Here is a 6,000-nt window from a genome sequence, read left to right on the forward strand (position 1 = left end):
TTTACTGCATTTAAACATTGCAATTTTGTCATCATTTGGAGCAAGGCTGCATGAATAATGAATATAAACTCATATAACTATACTCATAAACAACATTATGAAATATTCTTTTATATACACTACCTGACAAAAGTCTTGTCGTCTATCCAAGTTTTAGGAACAGCAAATAATAAGTTGACTTCTAGTTGATCATTTGGTATCAGAAGTGGCTTATATGAAAGGCAAAGGCCTCTAGATTACACTTATTTAACCAAAATAAAACATGATCATGCCTTGATTTTTAATTATTTAATTAGGACAGTAAGGTCTGACTATGCTTAGACAAAAGTCTTGTCACTTAACAGAAATAATGTACAGTATAGAATATAAAGTCATGGTTCAGTGGAGAAAGAATGAATATTGTGTTTGACTCCATCATGAGCTCCTTCATCTTACCCCAGACATGCTTAATAATGTTCATCTCTGGTGACTGGGCTGGCTAATCCTAGAGCAACATGACCTTCTTTGCTTTCAGGAACTTTGACGTGGAGGCTGAAGTATGAGAAGGAGCGATATCCTGCTGGAGAATTTGCCCTCTCCTGTGGTTTGTAATGTAATGGGCAGCACAAATGTCTTGATACCTCAGGCTGTTGATGTTGCCATCCACTCTGCAGATCTCTCGCATGCCCCCATACTGAATGTAACCACAAACCATGATTTTTCCTTCACCAAACTTGACTGATATTGTGAGAATCTTGGGTCCATGTGGGTTCCAGTAGGTCTTCTGCAGTATTTGTGATGATTGGGATGCAGTTCAACAGGTGATTCATCAGAAAAATCTACCTTCTGCCATTTTTCCAAATGATCAACTAGAAGTCAAGTTATTATTTGTTGCTCTTACAACTGGGCTCAATGACAAGACTTTTGTCAGGTAGTGTATAATGGTGATTGAATTCATCAATATTTTACAGGGAAAATATCTGCTATAGCCTGCATCTCATTTTATTTTTTCTCCCATACCCATTTTTATCTCCATTATTAATGCTGGTGGCTCGTTATTACATGTGATGTTGTCTTGCGTTATCGGCAGAAACCACATCGAATTAATCAAAAGTTTTCCTTCTGCTATCGATTTCGCTCCTCAATTTGTCACTTTCAGCTCAGCTAGTGTTTGGCTTTAATGATTGTTCTCTGATTGCTTTTCAAGTCATTATATCTCTGGAATTAAATGTAATGAATGTTTATCTTTGCTATGTTGTTTAAATGTCACATCTCTGGGTCTTTATTATGTTTTTTTTTTTGACATAGGGCTTGCGCAGGGAGCTGATTGGATGGAGACATGATGTAGATGCCACTTTAAATCAGATGTGTTTGTCTCTGGCTGTTCAACCTACAACAATGGAGGTCCCGAGCAGTATAGAGACAACCGCAGGTGGGAATAATATTAGAAACATACTAGTTTTAATAACTCATTTCTAATAGCACATTTCTTTTGTCTATGCCTTGATGACAGTATTTTTACTAGTTGTTTAGCAAGATACTAGTTTTCAGCTTAAAGTGCATTTTAAAGGCTTAACTAGGTTAGTTAGGCAACTCATTAGACAACAATGGTTTGTTCTGTAGTCAATCGAAAAAAATATAAATTCTTAAAGGGGACCTGTTATGCAAAAAACACTTTCATAAGAGGTTTAAACACAGTTGTGTGGCAGTAGTCTGTGAATATAACCAGTCTTTATTGGTAAATTAATCTTACAAATGTATTAATTTAATTTTTATAATCAATCTTGATAAAACCAGACTGCAGAAACACTTTGATTGACATTCCCTCTTTGTACGTGTCATCAGAGGGGGAAAGCCCCACCCATAAGTGACCATCTCGCCCTAATTGGCATAGGACATAAGTCTTGTTTTGAATCTGCCACTATGCTGGCACACAGGCATTTGTAGCTCCACCCTCTTTTGAAAAAAACACAATCTCATTTGAATTTAAAGCGACAGTCAACAAAACGGCACAATTAGGATCAAAGCCTAAAAGGGAAGCTTTGAAAATTATTTGATTATTTGAAAATAATCTTACATTATTTGTGGGATATTTTGAGCTGAAACTTCACATACACACTCTAGAGACATCAGAGACTTATTTTACATCTTGTAAATAGAGGCATACTAAGTCCCCTTTAAGGGGGATAATAATATCGACCTTAGTTTAAAAACATATATTCCATATTTTTAGTTATTAAAAATAATAAATTGTATAAATAATATATTCAATATCTCAATTATTTGTTTCAATATTTTTAATAAGACTTTCTCCGGAAGTGAAAGGAAAAATATATGAGGAAATAGTCTGAAAATGTCCTTGCTCTGTTAAACAGCACTTGGGAAATATTCATTAATTCATTCATTTTCCTTCGGCTTAGTTCCTTATTTATCAGAGGTCACCACAGTGGAATGAACCGCCATCTATTCCAGCATATGAATAACACCCATACACACTCATTCACACACACACACACACACACTCATACACTACAGTCAATTTTGTTTCTCCAATTCACATATAGTGCATGTCTTTGGACTATGGAGGAAACCGGAGCACCCGGAGGAAACCCACGCCAACACGGGGAGAACATGCAAACTCCACACAGACATGCCAACTGGTCCAGCTGGGACTCGAACCAGCGACCTTCTTGCTGTGAGGCGACAGTGTTAACCACTGAGCCACCGTGTCGCCTAGGAAATATTTGAAAAAGAAATAACATTTCTAGAAGGGTTAATAATTTTGTCTTGAGTTGTAAATATCAACACTTTATTGGGAATAGCAAAGCATAGATCATTTCAGTTTCAGAATAATTTGATATGAAACATCAGAGTTCATACAGAAATCTTATAAATGATGGCGTCTATGTCATTGCAAATGCAAGCATTGTACTGTATTTTGAAACATCGCTGAGATACTATATGCAACTCTGGAGCGGAGATGTAAGATTTGTTGGTATTTTTCTCAGGAGAAACTTCTGAGAAGCAGGAGACTTCAACAACAATATTTTACTCTCATGTACAGGAGTTTTTACAAATTACAACATGAAAAGCAGAGTATTTACTGTATATACAGTTGAAGGCAAAAGTATTATCCTGTGAAATATTTCCCAAGTGATGTTTAACAGAGCAAATGAATTTCAAAAGTATTTACCATTATATTTCCATTCTGAAGAAAGACTTATTTCTTTTCGTTCAAGGGGAATAAACGCAGGTCACTATTTTAAGGTTAGTATTATTAGCTTTCTTAAGAAAATACTTTTCTCATTGGCTACAGAATAAACCGCTGCTATCCAATGACTTGTCTAATTAACCAAACGTATCTAGTTAACCTATTAATTTAGTTAAGCCTTTAAATTGCACCTAAGCTGAATACTATTCTGAAAAATAATTCAAATCATCATGGAAAAGGCAAAAACAATAGGAAAATGTGTTGAAATATAAAATACAGTTTTAAAATATTCAATTCAATTCACCTTTATTTGTATAGCGCTTATACAAAGTAGATTGTGTCAAAGCAGCTTCACATAAAAAGTCACAGTAAATTGGAACAGTGTAGTTCAGTTTGTAGTGTTTAAGTTCAGTTCAGTTTAGCTCAGTTCAGTGTGGTTTAATAATCACTAAAGAGCAAATCCAACGATGCGCAGCTCTACAGATCCCGAACCATGCAAGCTAGTGGCGACAGCAGAGAGGGAAAAAAAACTTCACTAAATGGTGAAAGTGAAGAAAAAAAACCTTGAGAGAAACCAGACTCAGTTGGGCACGATCATTTTAATTTCTCCGCTGGCCAAACGTCTTGTGCAGAGCTGCAGTCTCAGCGGCGGAGGCTGGAAGCTGGCCTCAGCGAAGATTCGTCTGTCTCTGGAGTGTCACAGGAATCAGTCTCATGTTCTCCACTCCTCCATGACCACCACAGTAGCTGCTTAGGATACGGCCTGGGAAGGATATGGAAACCTTGGGATCATCTCGTCGTTGGTCTTGGATCGGATCATTGACTCTGCATAGTCTGAGGGCCTCGGGAAGAGTATCCCCAGGTGGAAATGGAGAATAAGGAAAATAATTAGTGTAGCTGCTGTTCATAGTGTATATAAACAAGTTGCAGAAAACTGTGTGGAAGCCCGCTAAGTGGTGCACTGAGTGTATGCTTTACTGAACAGATAGGTCTTTAATCTAGTTTTGAATTGGGAAAGTGTGTTTGAGCCTCGGACGTTATCAGGAAGGCTATTCCAGAGTTTAGGAGCTATAAATGAGAAGGCTCGACCTCCTTTACTTGACTATAAAAAAATAATAATAAAATAATTTTGCATTCAGCAGTACGCATGTGAAAAATGTCATTAATATAATTTAAAATGACTGTAATAGTAATTTCTAAGAGATCATTTATTTCTGTGATGAACTACTGCATTTTGAGCATCATTACTTCAGTCTTCTGAGTCTAATTAATAGTCTAATTTGCTGCTCAAAAAACATTCTTATTGTTAATAATGCAGCAAATTCTTGTGTGGTTTAATATTGTGAAACCATGATATACTGTATATTTTCATGATCTATATGCATAGTAATTACTTTCACTATTGATCAGCTTGATAACTTTTAGCGTTAACCTTGCATTTCTCTGTGGAGTTTGCATGTACTCCCTGAGTTAACGTGGGTTTCCTCCAGGTATTCCAGTTTCCCCCACATCCAAACACATGAGCTATAGGTGAATTGAATTAACTAAACTAGCCATAGTGTATGAGTGTGTGTATGAATGCGGGAGTGTATGGGTGTTTCCTAGTACTGGATTGTGGCTGGAAGGGCATTCTCTGCGTTGGAATAGTTGGCGGTTCATTCTGCTGTGGCGACCCCTGATAAATAAGGGACTGAGCTGAAGATAAACGAATGAATGAAAAATCTCTATAACTATTTTTAAACACACTTTGCTGCATTGACAGAATTCACCCATCAGTCTTATTTTGTCCTCAGTTGTCTGTCACTATTAAAGAGGCCAGCAAGTGTCACATTTTATGTGTATTGTCTTTCTGATGTGAATGGTCGTTTCTGGGATTCAAACACTAATTTTTATTGCACCTTTCATTTCTGGAGGTCACAGTTTCACTCTATAGCGTCATTGCTGCTTGATTTATGTGTCTGTGTGATGCTTCGGCGGACACAATAAACCTTATAGGACAAAAAGTAAGAAGTGAGAGAGTGTGGAAAAGGACGGAAGTAAATCTGAGCTGGATTTATGACGGAAAAATGAGATTTCTCAAGTGCTGGTCCACAGTTATAATGCTAGGATTAATCTTTGTCTCTGTCTTATAAACTAAACAATTCAATCCTGGAAAGCTAAATATACTGTATATGTCTCTGACTTACAAAACTGTAGTACATAATACCTAAATGAATACATATCCTGAGAATGAATAGTTTACTGCCAGTAACATAGTTTTATTACTTATTCCATATCTTTTAAATGTTCATCATTCATTCTACAGCGGAATGAACCGCCAACTATTCCAGCATGTGTTTAACGCAGCAGACGCCTATCCAGCTGCAACCCAGTACTGGGAAACATCCATACACACTCATTTACACACTCATACACTATGGCCAATTGAGTTTACCCAATTAACCTATAGCGCATGTCTTTGGACTTGTGGGGGAAACTGGAGCACCTTGAGGAAACCAACACGTGGAGAACATGCAAACTCCACTCAGAAATGCCAACTTGCCCAGCAGGGACTCAAACCAGCAACCTTCTTGCTGTGAGGTGACAGTGCTAACCACTGAGCCACCGTGCCACCCATATGGGAATTTAAACTGCCAAATACATAGGCTCATTGTGAAAACGTAGCCCTATATACATTTCTGGAGATTGCGAATTATGTATCCAGAAGTAGGTATGTCTGCATTTCATCTTTAAAATGAACCCTACGGGGCGATGTGATGCCGTTCCTTTTCGCGCTTACCAGCTGATCGCTTACCTCCGTATGGACCGCT

The sequence above is a fragment of the Danio aesculapii genome, chromosome 17, assembly GCF_903798145.1.
Source record: "Danio aesculapii chromosome 17, fDanAes4.1, whole genome shotgun sequence".
Classification (NCBI taxonomy): domain Eukaryota; kingdom Metazoa; phylum Chordata; class Actinopteri; order Cypriniformes; family Danionidae; genus Danio; species Danio aesculapii.